General features: G+C 49.5%; 1 protein-coding gene across 2 annotated transcripts in view; it reads left to right on the top strand.

Annotated features, from left to right (window-relative positions):
- The window catches only part of RNF123 (ring finger protein 123), a 1,761,234-nt gene that overhangs the window by 546,631 nt on the left and 1,200,348 nt on the right, over positions 1 to 14,255 (top strand). The gene's annotated exons all lie outside the window — the stretch shown is intronic.

Raw genomic sequence — 14,255 nt, 5'->3', positions numbered from 1 at the left:
CACGCTTAGTCAAAGTACATTCAGCAATTCAGCAAAAAGTGGGGGCATACCATGCAAGAAAGATGGCACTTTCTCACACCTTGCATTAATCCAGGCAACAATTATGGTGAATTTAGTGGTCTTAAACAACCATAGAAAGCTCTCTAAATGGTAGCTGTGGAGAACAGCCTTCGGGCTTAGACCAGACTTAGTGTTAAGCAGCTTGTTTTACTTGAACTAATCATATAGTATTGGTTAAACGAAAAAGAACCACACAGTGTAGTTATAAAAATAGTTATATGTTCGAGGCATATGAGCTGTAGATTGTATACTTTAACATAGATCGCCATCTAGTGTTGGGCTTGGGTGTTTGCAGTATGTTTTTGTCGAAGAAGTATTTGTAGTCACAAGATAGGTGACTCCTCCTTCTGGTCATAGTGCGCATGGGCAGCGACTCCATCTTTAGATTGTTTTTTTCCGCCATCAGGTTCGGATGTGAATTGCTGCGCTCTGGTCGGTGTCTTTATCGAAACCCCTTCGACGCACAATCACTCACCTCTCGACTGTATTGTCTCGATCGCTTTTCCCTTTTGACGTGCATCCTCTGCAATCAAGCACCTCGACTTAGACGTGGGCCGTTGGGCCTACCCGCGCCCACGTTGGACGTCGATGGAACGGACTCCCTTCGAAAATGTCCCCAGTGGGGTGCTAAGTTTCCACACTCTAACCTACACGAACTACACGAGGTGTGTAATCTTTTCCTCTGTCCGGAGCACGAAGAAAACACCTGCAACGCTTGTTTATCCTTCAGGTCCAAGAAAACCATCCGTGATCGTCGGGCTCGACACCACAAAATGTCCCAGGGATGCACTTCGATTACGGACATCTTTGAACCAGGTCCTGATACCCTTCCAGAACAAGGAGCCGAGGAAGAACAGATCTTAGTCTCCGAGGCCGATGACTCCGACGCAGTCACTCCAGCTCAACGGGCCGTGAGTACCGAGACCCCTGTCCTACCCACTCTCATACAAGAGGCTCCGGTAACACCTTTGCCCTCGGGCGTAGGTCCACACTGACCGAATATTTCAGACACCTCGCCCTCCGGCTCGGCTATGAAACCAAAAGATAAGCCTCCCGTCTCGGGCTTGAGCCAACCCCGCTCCGGTAATGATAAAACTCCTTGGGCACCCACATCCAAACACATAAATGTGCCACCACCGGCGCCGAAAACACATTCAACGCCGAAGTCCATGGTGCCGAAACAGACAAAAGGACAAGTCTTCGGAGCCGAAACAGTCAAAAAACCAAGCCTTCGGAGCCGAAACAGAATAAACCGAAGTCTTAGGAGCCGAAAAACGTCCCTGAACCGAAAACTCCTACACCTAAACAGGATAAAACCCCTCAGAAGGCAAAGGAACATGCGGACCATAAATCTTCCGCTCCAAAAAAGGACACTGGATCCAAACACCTTCCAGATGCAAAGCAGAAAACAATACATATTGATCCAGAGACTGGTTATATCACTTCCACACTGAACAGGAAATCTGACTAATCACAAGATTCCCAGTTCCTCCTAAGAAAAGAAATATAGGCACTAATACCTCTCCACCTCTTCCACCACCTCCACCCTCTCCTCCTCCTACTGATCCCAATCTACTAATGTCTCCAGTACATTCCCCACAACCCTCAATTTTACCTCCACCACTAGACGAACATAGTGATTATGGGGGTTGGAGATGGGGGACAGAGAGGGGAACACAAACCCACAAGGGCATGATGATGAAGCACATACCATCCCACAAGATCCAGATCCCTGGCAGGATTACAATAGTGATCCAGATCTACACAATGACCCGGACCTATATCCATCTCGCCCATCCCCTCCAGATGACAATGGGGGGTTTGCGTAACTAATCGCCAGGGCTGCACAATATCATGGTGTACAATTGCACTCAGATGCCTTAGAGGAAGACTTCCTATTAGAAACCTTCGCTCAGCCACAAACGTCCACACACACCCTACCAATGTTGAAGGGATTGCTTAAACATGCACCAGAGGTATTTAAAGACCCCTGTCAGAGCCAGGGTTCTTAACCCTAGAATAGATAAAAAATATAAGGCAGATCCCAACGACCCAATATACATCAAGGGCCAGGTCCCTCTAGACTCCCTGGTGGTGTCTAATACATGTAAAGGGACAATTCATAAACAACAGGAGATGCACCACCTCCTGACAAGGAATCAAAACTTTTAGATGCATCCGGAAAACGTATTGTGTCACAAGATGCAAATTATTGGAGAATTGCAAACACCCAGGCTTTGCTGGCAAGATATGACAGGGGTTGTCATAATAAATATCATGGTATGTGGAACCCGATTTGGACTCCTTCAATCAATCAATCAATCAATGACATTTATAGAGCGCACTACATACCCGTAGGGTCTCAAGGCGCTGGGGGTGGGGGGGGGGTGCCGCTACTGCTCGAACAGCCAGGTCTTCAGCTTCTTCCTGAAGGAGAGGTGGTCTTGGGTCAGGCGCAGGTCGGTCGGGAGGGAGTTCCAGGTCTTGGCGGCCAGGTAGGAGAAGGATCTTCCTCCTGTAGTCGCTCTTCGGATGCGGGGGACGGCGGCGAGGGCGTGGTTGGCTGATCGGAGGTGGCGTTTGGGAGCGTAGAAGTTGATTCGGCTGTTGAGGTAGCTCAGGCCTTGGTCGTGTAGGGCTTTGTGTGCGTGGGTGAGGAGGCGGAAGGTGATTCTTTTGTTGACGGGGAGCCAGTGAAGGTCTCTCAGATGTCCGGAGATGTGGCTGGTTCGTGGGATGTCGAGGATGAGTATGGCTGAGGCGTTCTGGATCCGCTGGAGTCTCTTCTGGAGCTTGGCGGTGGTACCGGCGTAGAGGGCGTTGCCGTAGTCCAGTCGGCTAGTGACGAGGGCCTGGGTGACGGTCTTCCTGGTCTCGGTGGGGATCCACCAGAAGATCTTCCGTAGCATGCGTAGGATGTTGAAGCACGCCGAGGAGACGTTGTTGACTTGCCTGGTCATGGAGAGGGAGGAGTCCAAGATGAAGCCCAGGTTGCGTGCATGGTCTGTCGGTTTGGGTGCGATGCCCAGGGCGGGAGGCCACCAGGAGTCGTCCCAGGCGGAGGGTGAAGAGCCCAGGATGAGGACCTCCGTCTTGTCCGAGTTCAGTTTCAGGCGGCTGGTCGTCATCCACTCGGCTACCTCTTTCATCCATTCGTGCAGGTTAGCTCTGGCGGCGGCGGGGTCGTTGGTCAGGGAGAGGATCAGCTGGGTGTCGTCGGCGTAGGAGATTATGTTGAGGTTGTGTTGGCGTGCGATGGCCGCGAGGGGGCTCATGTAGACGTTGAAGAGGGTGGGGCTCAGTGAGGATCCTTGAGGGACGCCGCAGATGACTTCGGTGGCCTCTGACTTGTACGGTGGTAGGCGGACTCTCTGTGTTCTTCCGCCGAGGAAGGAGATGATCCATTCCAGCGCCTTGTCCAGGATTCCGACGTTGCTGAGGAGCTGTACTAGGATGCGGTGGCAGACAGTGTCGAATGCCGCGGAGAGGTCTAGGAGGATGAGGGCCGCTGTTTCTCCGTTGTCCATCAGGGCTCGGATGTCATCGGTGGCGGCGATGAGGGCGGTCTCGGTGCTGTGATTGGCTCGGAAGCCGGACTGTGAGGGGTCGAGGGATCCATTCGTCTCGAGGAAGGCGGCCATCTGCTTGTTGACGGTCTTCTCGATGACTTTGGCAGGAAATGGGAGGAGCGAGATGGGGCGGTAATTCTTGAGTTCGGTAGGGTCCGCAGTGGGTTTCTTGAGTAGAGCGCTGAGTTCGGCGTGCTTCCAGCTCTCAGGGAAGGTGGCGGTGTTGAAGGATGTGTTGATGATGTCTCGCAGGTGGGGTGCGATGACAGCGTCGGCCTTGTTGAAGACGTGGTGAGGGCAGGGGTCGGTCGGTGATCCGGAGTGGATGGAGTTCATCGTGCGGATGGTGTCTTCGGTGCTGACCGGGGTCCAGGCGTGGAGGGTGGTGGTGGGGGGTGGTTGTTCGGTCTTGGTGTGCGTTGGTTGGTTGTTGAAGCTGTTGTGTATGTCCGCGATCTTGTTGTGGAAGTATGAAGCGAGGGAGTTGCAGAGGTCTTGCGATGGGGTGATGTCGTTGTTTCCTGCGCTGGGGTTGGATAGCTCTTTCACGATGTTGAAGAGTTCCTTGGAGTTGTGTGCGTTGTTGTCCAGCCGGTCCTTGAATGCAGTTTTCTTGGCGGCGCGGATCAGCTGGTGGTGCTTCCGGGTGGCCAGCTTGAAGGTGGTCCTGTTGTCCGGTGTAGGTTCCCTTCTCCAGACTTTCTCGAGGGCTCGGCAGTTCTTCTTGGAGGTCTTGAGTTTGTCGGTGAACCACGGGGCTTTCTTGCTGCCGGGTCTGCTGGGCGGGGTCCTCAGCGGGGCGAGTTCGTCTGCGCAGATGCTGATCCACTTCGTGAGGTTGTCGGCGGCCTGGCTGGGGTTTGCTGAGCTGGCAGGAGGGTGCTGGCTCAGGGAGGAGGCTGAGCTTTTGTGGAACATGGACGTCCAGCATAAGATTGAGTAACATGAATTGAGCAGGAATTATGAGTAAAGGAGTAAACTAAATGGATAAACAATGAAGATAAAGTATAGAAATTGATTCATTTGATTCAAAATCATAAGTGTGGCAGTGCTGCTTGGTGGAATCGGAATGGGGTTCCTTGTGGAAAAGATATGACAGAGCTCACTATGATGAGCTTGAGAAGCTTATCCAGCATCTCCCTGACCAATTTAAGGACATGGCAAATGACCTGATACAAGAAGGTAAATTCATTACAAATACATCGATTAGGTGTGCTCTTGATGTAGCCGATACCGCATCTCGTGCCGTTAATACCAGCATTCTATTACGCAGACACACTTGGATCCGAATATCCTGTTTCAAACAAGAGGTGCAAACCAGTATTCTTAACCAGCCTTTTGACCCTCCCCTTCCCCCTGATCACTCCACACCTGTCGGGGGACGTCTATCACAGCTCCTACCTGTCTGGAATTCCATCACCACAGACAAGTGGGTAAGACAAATTATCCAGTATGGTTACTGCCTGAAACTCACCTCCAATCCTCCACATATACCTCCCAAACACCGCCCAATGTCCAAGGAACATTTGACCCTTTTAAAACAAGAGGTTCTCTCTCTCTCTTACAAAAAAAAACGCAATAGAACCAGTCCCCTTGCATCATCAGGGCACAGGGGTTTACTCACACTATTTTCAAATCCCAAAAAAGGACGGCTCTCTCAGACCAATACTATACCTCAGACCCCTGAACCTCTACATTCAATCAGACCACTTCCACATGGTCACACTCCAACAGGTGCTCGAACTATTTCAACAAGGCGACTTCCTTACCACTTTGGATATAAATGACGCCTAGTTTCATATTCCTATTCACCCCTCTCACAAAAATACCTCCGGTTCATAGTGGACGGTCAATACTATCAATTCAAAGTCCTCCCATTTGGAGTGACCACAGCACCCAGAGTCTTCACCAAATGCCTTGCAGTGGTGGCATCTCACATATGAAGGCAACACATTCATGTGTTCCCTTATTTGGACGACTGGCTCATAAAAGCCAATTCTCACAGCTCTTGTGTACAACACACACACACACACACACAAAACCATTCAATTACTTCACAACTTGGGGTTCACAGTAAACCTCACCAAGTCACAACAGTATCTAGGAGCCACTCTAGACACTTCAAAGGCCCTAGCATACCCCAATCCAGTCAGGATATCCACCATGCAGGCTCTAATATCCCAATTTCAGCCTCAACATTCATTGCCAGCTCAAGCCTTTATGCAGTTAATCGGAATGATGGCCTCTTGTATCCTCATCGTCCCTTATGCAAGACTCCAGATGCTGCCATTACAAGAATGTTTGGCACTTCAGTGGAACCAGGCTCAAGGTCAGTTGACAGATCTGGTGTTGGTGGATAGCCGCACACATCGCTCTCTGCAGTGGTGGAACACAAAAAACCTGTCCAAAGGGCGGCCGTTCCTCAACCCGGTTCCACATAGTGCTGGGGAGCTCATCTCCAAAACCAAACTGTTCAGGGCATATGGACTCATTAACAAAAACTCCCCATAAATCACCTGGAGTTCCTAGCAATCTTTCTAGCACTAAAGTCTTTTCAACTCTTGCAGTAGGCAAAGCTGTCTTGGTACGTACAGACAACATGACAGCAATGTACTACATATAAAAACAGGGGGACACACAGGCTCTCCAGCTTTCACGACTAGCGCAAAGCATATGGAGGTGGACTATTCCTCAAAACATATACCTCCTTGCGCTACATCTCCCGGGAGAACACAATCAGAACGCAGATCTGCTCAGTCGTCAAACATAGTAGATCCACAAATGGGAACTTCATCCTCAAGTTCTTATTTCATTCTTTCACATGTGGGGCTACCAAGAAATAGACCTGTTCGCTACACACCAAAACGCAAAATGCCCATCCTTCGCCTCCAGGTATCCACACCCATTGTCCAAAGGCAATGTGCTATGAATGAACTAGTCAGGCAAATTTGCATACGCTTTTCCGCCTCTCCCGCTCATTCTGCTAGTGGTTCGGAAGCTCAAACAACACTCCCTCACAATGATCCTAATTGCTCCAACATGGGCACGCCAACCATGGTTTACAACCCTGTTGGAACTCTCAGTAATACCTCATCAAAAGCTACACCTCTCCCCCAAGTTCCTCACTCAGAACCATGGAGAGATAAGGCATCCAGATCCCAATCAACTAAATCTTGCGATCTGGCCCCGGAAGTCTTAGAATTTGGCTACCTCAATCTCGCGCCAGACTGCGTGAACATTATTAAAGAGGCTAGACGTCCTACCACTAGAGCATGCTATGCGGCAAAGTGGAAACGATTTGTTATCCACTGTACAAACAACAAATTCAATCCATTAAATGCTTCCATCCAGAACATTATCTGTTATCTTTTGCATCTACAACAATGTAACCTAGCATAAACATCTATACGGCTACATCTAGCTGCAATCGCTGCTTACCTCCAAAACAGACAACATTTGTCTCTCTTTAAAGTACGCGCTATCAAAGCGTTTATGGAAGGACTTAAAAGAATAATTCCACCTAGAGTTCCACCTGCTCCTCTATGGAATCTCAATATAGTCCTTACCAGACTCATGGGTCCTCCATTTGAGCCTCTTCACAAATGCGAGATACAGTTTCTTGCTTGGATAGTGGCCTTCCTAGTAGCTATCACATCCCTTAGGAGAGTTAGTGAACTCCAGGCATTAACCATACAAGAACCATTTTTACAAATACACCGTAGGAAAGTGGTTCTTAGGCCTCACCTAAAATTTCTACCTAAGGTAGTATCTGCCTTCCACCTTAATCAGTCGGTTGAACTTCCGGTATTTTTCCCTCAACCAGACTCAGTGGCAGAACACGCTCTCGACACCTTGGATATTAAAAGAGCGATACTCTACTACATCGAAAGAACTAAGACATTTAGAAACACAAAGCAACTCTTTGTAGCTTTCTCCCCACCTCGCAAAGGCAATCCCATTTCAAAAACAGGATATGCAAGGTGGATTGTTAAATGCATCCAAATATGCTATCTTTTTTTTTTTTTTTAACAACAATTTTTGTTTTGTCAATTGTCACATACAATGCAGAGCTCTGTAACCCAGAGACAACCTGCCACTTAATACTCAAAGCATATTGCGTTGACATTTAATATAAACATTATACAAAAGAAAACTGAAATTATAAAAAAAAAAACCCTAACTCCCCCACACTGTCTTTGCACACTACCTATGTTTGCACACAGTCGCCCGCACATAAAGAACTAGGGTTTGGTATATTTTAGAGATTTTATGGTCGCGCAGGTCCCCTATAAATACTTTGGCTTCAATGGGGTTAAACTCGGGAAGAGACTCCAACTCCGCGACACTGGGGAGAATGGCATGTCTGAACTGCAGGTATTGGAAAAATTGTGTTTTCGGCATCTGGTATATCTGCTGATGGTCCTGCAACGATTTGAGAACTGTGCCCCGCATAACATCCCCAGGGTAGAGATCCCGATGTTATCCCAGTCACGGAAGCCCCCCAGACCAGCAAGTTGCGGCAGCCTGCCATTAGACCACAGGGGAGTCTCCTGTGTCAGCTTTCCCCTCCAACCCATCCCGTGCAGGGCCCACCTCCACAAATGGGAAACTACGCTTGTGGCAGACGGCAGAGTCTTGCGAATAGAGGCCGAGAACAAAACTGTGTGTAGGGAGTAGGATCCCATCTGGTACTGTTCCACTGCATATGCCGAATCCGAACGGTCCCCATACTACCATTCATTCAATATCAGTAGTTGAGAGGCTACATAATAGGATTGAATGTCTGAGGTGGCCAGCCCACCAACGAGGACTGAAAGCAAGTTCGGAGCGCCACCCTAGATGTTTTCCCAGCCCAAAGTAACTGTCCCAGAACCGAGTGAACCTGGCGTAACCAAGAAGGCTTAACAGGGAAGGGATGATTTTGCAGCCGATACAGCAACCGCGGCAACGAAACCCTTTTAAAGATGGCCGACCGACCTGGAAGAGAAAGGGGCATACGAGACCAGGTTTGCAACTCGTCGCGCACCCATACCCAGATCGGTGCCACATTGCAGTCGCAAGACTCACCTGCCGAACCGGATTAAAAGACACCCAAATATTTCATGCCGACTGTGGTGACCTGCACCGCAGAGGCCCAGGTGCCCAGTTTCACCGGACGCCCCAGTGTCCACAACACGGACTTACCCGCGTTCATGAACAGGCCGGAAGTCTCTCCGAATATCTCCATGATACGCAGCAATCTGGGGCCCGTCCTGTTAACATCAGTCAAAAAGAAAAGAACATAGTCTGCGTAGAGCACGATACGGTCCAATAGTCCCGGCGCCCATTCGAAGTCCGCCACTTGTGCATCTATTCGCACCCAAGCAGCCAATGGTTCCATCGCCAGGGCAAACAGAAAGGGTGACAGCGGGCACCCCTGCCTGGTGCCCCGCCCAATCGGAAAAGTGAAGGATACAGCTCCCGCAGCACGGATCGACACCATGAGTTGCGTATAAAGAAGTTTTAGAGAGGCCAAAAAGCCTGGGCCTAGATTCAAATTGTCTAGGAGCGCAAAAAGATACGACCAACTAAGGGAATCGAAAGTCCTATCCATATCCGCTAACAATATCCACTAACAAGAGTGCCGCTGGGACATCCAGTCTCCGAATCATGTCTATGGCAATGTGCGCCCGCCGAATGTTGTGTTGTGTAGCCCGTTGGGGCATGAAGACCGCCTGGTCCATATAGACCAGCGAAGTGATATGGGAGCGAAGGTGAGTGGCTAGTACCTTGGCCAAGATCTTGGCCTCGATATTCAGCAGCGAAATAGGGTGGTATGAAGAATGTTGGTCCAGAGGGCGGCCCGGCTTTTGAAAAACGACCACCTCTGCTTGTCTCCAGTCCCAGGGCAGGTGCCTCCTCCACCACCCGCAAGAGATGGGGTCCCAGTTGCGAGAAGTATCTCTTAAAGAACTCACAGAGGAATCCGTTGGGCCCTGGGGCCTTCCCGGAGCTCAGGTCACCTTATGCCGTACTCAGTTCCTCCACCGTAAGCGGAACATCTAAGGCCTCTCGAGCCTCAACAGAGAGAGACCGGGGCGGAAGATCCGAGAGGAAGCGGCGGACCTTGTCCTCTGACAGGGACTCCCATGGGCATACAAATCACAAATATGCTATCTTAAAGCTAAACGTACAATAACTATTTCTCCTAGAGCTCATTCCACACACAAACTAGGGGCTTCTATGGCTTTCTTAGGGAACATTCCCCTAAATGACATCTGCAAAGCAGCAACTTGGTCTACACCACATACTTTCACTAATCATTATTGCGTAGATGTGCAAGCAAAACAACAAGCTACTGTAGGCCAGGCTGTATTGAGAACACTTTTTCAAACCACTGCAACAGATACAGGTTGCCACCGCAAGGGAGAAAAACTGCTGTATAGTCTATGCTAAAGTATACAATCTAGAGCTCATATGCCTCGAACGGAAAATGCTACTTACCAGTATGCATCTGTTCTTGGCATGTAGAGCTGTAGCGTTGTAGACGCCCATCCACCTTTCTGGATACCTTTATCTTTTGCAGTATTATCTTACTTAAATACATTACATGGACATCCTTTTCTATTCTCTTACTAACTCCATCATCACCCTTTATGGCGAAAAACAATCTAAAGATGGAGTCGATGCCCATGCGCACTATCACCAGAAGCAGGAGTCACCTATCTCGTGACTACAAAGACTTCTTCGACAAAAACAAACTGCGAACATCCGAGCCCAACACCAGATGGCGATCTATGCTAAAGTATACAACTCTATAGCTCTACATGCCAAGAACAGATGCATACAGGTAAGTAGCATTTTCCTCCTTATACACACTCACTAACACATTGGTATATCTCCTACCCAGAGATATAAACACAATACACACAATACTTCAAATGTATAACCGGTAAGTCCGCACAAATAAACTGTGTTCTCTAGGGGGAGACCAAACCATATACTAAAGAAGTGTAATGCGAACTGAAATCGAAGTTGAGACTTGACCAGAAGACTCAGAAGGGCTGGGGACACACGGACCCACCTGAAGTAAGTACCCAGGAACCTCTGCGGAGGCTGCGTGCAGAGTGGAAACACAGCCGCGTACTCAATACAAGTCCTGGGAAAAGTCGCGGTTTCAGTTTTCAAGAAGGACCCTTTCCAGTGGACCCTGAAGAAACCCTTTGGAAGACAGAAGGTTGGAGAGTCACCCCACCCGTGAATACCCCAGGAACCAGGATACCTACACCAGGGAGGCCGGGTGTTTAGGTGTGAAGTGACGTTGGAAACTGCCGTTGACCACAATGGAGGACTTCAGAAAAGATGCCACTGGCGAAGAAGGTGAAAGAGTCTGGTGGAATCCAACGGTCGATTCTTGAAGAGGAGTACCTGCAAGCAGAGGAGACAGAGTCTATGCCACTCAGGAATGACCAGGAGGCACGGAAGACCAATGACCACCGATGACAGAAGATGCAGGAGAGTTGACGGTGACCTTGTCGCTGCAGCTGTGAGGACCATGCAATGCTGTGGAAGGCCATGATCCGTTCACGAGCTGTCCATCTTCGTAAGTCGAGAACCAGGTGGTCGGTATCCGGTGAGAGCACCAACAAACCTTGGCAGCAGCAACAGACGTGACAGAAGAAAAAGGTGCAACGTTGGTACCAGCAAGGTCCAAGTGCTCACCAGGTACAGGAGAGTCAGAGCAGTCCCAGAGCAAGCAGAGGAGACCACTGAAGCCCGAAAAGACCCTCAAGATGACCCACAGGCGAAAGGCACATGAGTCGCAAGAGGACCTCGAGCAGCTCACCAAAGATGCAGCGCCACAATGCACAGGATGCTGTGAGGACAAAGATCTTGGCAGGAAGAGATGCTGGAGGCTGGGGCTTCTTGTGCCCGAAGATCTCTGGAGGACAGAGTCAACTAGCCTTGGCAACTGCAAGTCAACGCAGTCCACAGGGGTGCTGTTCCTGCGGTTCCAACGAGGGATACTGGCCTCAAACTTGCTGAGAAGACAGTGCATGCCTCAAGGGAGTTGCAGAACCACCACCTGTGTGGTTGAGCCTTTTGAAGTCCGTGGGACGTCAGGAGCAGCAGACCAATCTTCTTTGTTGTGTTGCCTGCAGATGCAGGGGAGTGACTCCTTCACTCTAAAGGAGATTCCTTCGGGTTTCTTTAATGCCCCCAGGCCTGGAGAAGAACCTGGATGAAGCACAGGCAGTGAAGCGACATGGAAGACTGGCAGGACAACAAGACCAGGAGCAGCAGGAGTCTTCCTTGATACCATCTCAGTTCCCAAGCAAAGTCCAACGAAGTCCAAAGTGCCCAGACGGTGGAAATAGAAGTGGTTTCGGATCTGAATCCTGGCCCACAACTAATCTGAATGGCCACCCACAGGTAATCCCTTAAGTACCCTAGGGAAAGGGTTGAGATGATAAAGGGATGCCTCCCAGAGGAGGGGCTGGACAGAGGGGAGGATACATGGCCTTTGTCCACTTTCATGCCAGAGCGGGAGCCAATGGCTCGCTGAACTGATTCCAACTGAAGTATACAAGGAGGGCACCAAATGTACCATTTAAAGCAGTCTGGTGGCGCTGACAAGCGCCACCACCCGAGCCCTATACACGAAGTCCTGTCTGGGAGGTGGTTACACCTTCCTGTCACAGGAAACCTATTGTTCTACCTTCCCCTGCTCGAGCTCAGCAGCAGGAGGGCAGAATTGTTTCTGTGGTCGGCAGCAACAGTAGCTTGCTGTTACACCCTGAAAGGCTGGTACAGGAAATACAGGGAAGCTCCCCCCCCCCCACCCAGTACATGAGATCCTACATCCAACACTGGAAACAGTGTTTGAGTAGGATTCCAATAGGTTTGACACCAAACATGACCGGTTTCGGTGCAGCTAATATATTGTTAGATATCTCGTAATTGACTTGATGTCCACTATATGTATTAAATGGCTGACCGCACTTACAAAGCCTGGAGATATTCTAAGTTAAGGAATTTTTAGGGGGTGTCCCGCTCATGCAGGGCACCCTCACACTTAGCACCCTTCCTTTAGGATTGAAAGGCCTGTTTTATGGGTGACTTATAGGTTTTAAGGGTGGTGAACTCTGATATAAGGAAACTTATATCTGTGGTGAGTGGTGCTAGCACCAGCTCACACAGGCTGCAATGGCAGGCATGTAGTCACAGTTTGAGTGGTCTCTCATGGGTGGCCTGATACATGCTGCAGCCCATGGGAGACCCCTGGTGTACATATCCCCTGGGTACCTTAGTACCATATACTAGGGACTTACAAGGGTACACCAGTAGCCAATTAGGAAGGTACCAAAGTACTACCCATAGTCAAATTTAGGGAGAGAGCACAGTGACTGGGGTCCTAATAAGCAGGATCCCAGTCAGACTAATCAGAAAACAGTATAACACCAGCAGAAAGCTATGTATCTTAACAGCAGTACTTCAAAATTGTCATTTTGCTAAGGAAAAGTTAGTAGCCCCATTGGTTAACACAGGGTTACCTGCTGACCCCAGCCTGGCTAACTTCTGAATGGTACTACCTAACTGGGTACTGTAAGGTATCAAATGAATTGTGGTATTACATCTGACCTGATCCCCAGATCAAATTTAATGTTACAATTAAAGTTCTGCGACTTTTAGAAAGTTGTCAGTCTTTACCCAGCCACCCCAGCGGCCTCACAAAGGCCCTGACACACAGACTGCTTTCTGCCCATCTGAGGAGATGTGTGAATGACCCCCCAGCTTAGGAACATGGGCAGTTACCACAAAGTGAATTATGAACGCCTCTTCCAGGAAGGCCATTCAGAGTATTAGCCCAAAAGGCCAGCTTCAAAGGGGAAGCCGCCTTTGAAGGGCTGCTAGTGACAATACTCCCAAGTAGTCTGCCTTCTGTTCATGTAGATAAGTTGGAGACCGGGACAGAGCAGGAAAACCCGTCCGCAAACCGATTTTCCCATGGGCGTGTATCCCTTAGGTAGCCACACCTCTAGGGTGGCCTACAAAGTTCCTTACGACCGAAGAGGGGTCCCAGCATTTCCATAGTGGCTAAAATATTGCACTCTGGGATAGCCAGATGCCACATATTGCAGGAAACACATCACCAGAAAGGAGGGGGCCAAGTAGGCTATTGTCTAGTGACCGCGTAGTGCCCTCAGGGCACTTTCCTTGGATAAATATGGCACCCCAGGACCCCTGCCTCTCAGATCATCTTGGATTTGAAGAAAGGACCAAAAAATAACTGCCCTCCTGCACTTGAAGCTGCATGAAGATAGTCTACACTGTTGGAAGGACTACTTCTGCTGCACTTTGGGCTAATAAAGTTTGGACTGTGTCTGGGGCTCCGAGCTCGAGGTAAAGTTGATTGCTTGCCACCGATCTAAGAAGTGACTCAAGGGATCTGTTGGCTGATCCCCTGGACCCAGCTCCATGGACAAAAGAGCTGAAGAAGCCCAACCAGGCAAATTGGTAGCCCCCACAGACGTTTTGCCGCTGCCAGATCCTCAATACCAAAAATCGCACTCAAGTCCACTGGACCCAGGAGTACTGTCAGTCTGGATTTGTCACCCTGGAGGGACACTTGCCCCAGCCATAGGA

The sequence above is a fragment of the Triturus cristatus genome, chromosome 9 (assembly GCF_964204655.1).
Source record: "Triturus cristatus chromosome 9, aTriCri1.1, whole genome shotgun sequence".
In the NCBI taxonomy this organism is placed as follows: domain Eukaryota; kingdom Metazoa; phylum Chordata; class Amphibia; order Caudata; family Salamandridae; genus Triturus; species Triturus cristatus.
The sequence above is the reverse complement of the archived record's forward strand: the minus strand, read 5'-3'. Positions and strand labels throughout refer to the sequence as shown.